The sequence below is a fragment of the Camelina sativa genome, chromosome 4, assembly GCF_000633955.1.
Source record: "Camelina sativa cultivar DH55 chromosome 4, Cs, whole genome shotgun sequence".
NCBI lineage: Eukaryota > Viridiplantae > Streptophyta > Magnoliopsida > Brassicales > Brassicaceae > Camelina > Camelina sativa.
Genome location: NC_025688.1, coordinates 4,368,216 through 4,368,791, shown reverse-complemented (window position 1 = coordinate 4,368,791; position 576 = coordinate 4,368,216).

Below are 576 nucleotides of genomic sequence, written 5' to 3'. Positions count from 1 at the left end.
TGGCAAAGAACTAAGGCCCACTCGATTCCCATTTCTCTAGAATGATCAAGTGGAGGGAAGAAAAAGAACAAAAATTTGAATTTTCAAACTTTGGTCAAGGAGCTCGACCACGTGCTGGTCGAGTGTGGGGTCGAGTGGCAGCAAAAAGCAAGTCAAAGATTCCTATTTCAAATTTTGAATGTTCTATTCGAAAATGTCTTCAAGGATTACTAGGAAGTCTCAACAAGCGGCTGAAAGCTCCATGGATCGTCGTGATGCTAGTCTTGAATCAAGAGGAGAAACTGGAAGAGCCACTTGACGATCCACTCGAGCAAGCACTCGACCGAGTCCCAGTCGGTTGCCATCGTCGAGCTGCCCCAATCACCTTCTCCAAGTCACCAACCAGACCCCAACTACACATTTGACAGCATGAATGAGGATGTGGACAGCTTCTTCTCCAATCCTTGAGGTACCACTATCACCTTCACTTGTAAATATCATAGCATTTGACATTGTGTTTTGTTTTCTGTCTTGAATCCTCTTACAAATTTCTTTCACACAGAGGACTGTGTGATTTAAGTTTGGGGGAGGGTTTGA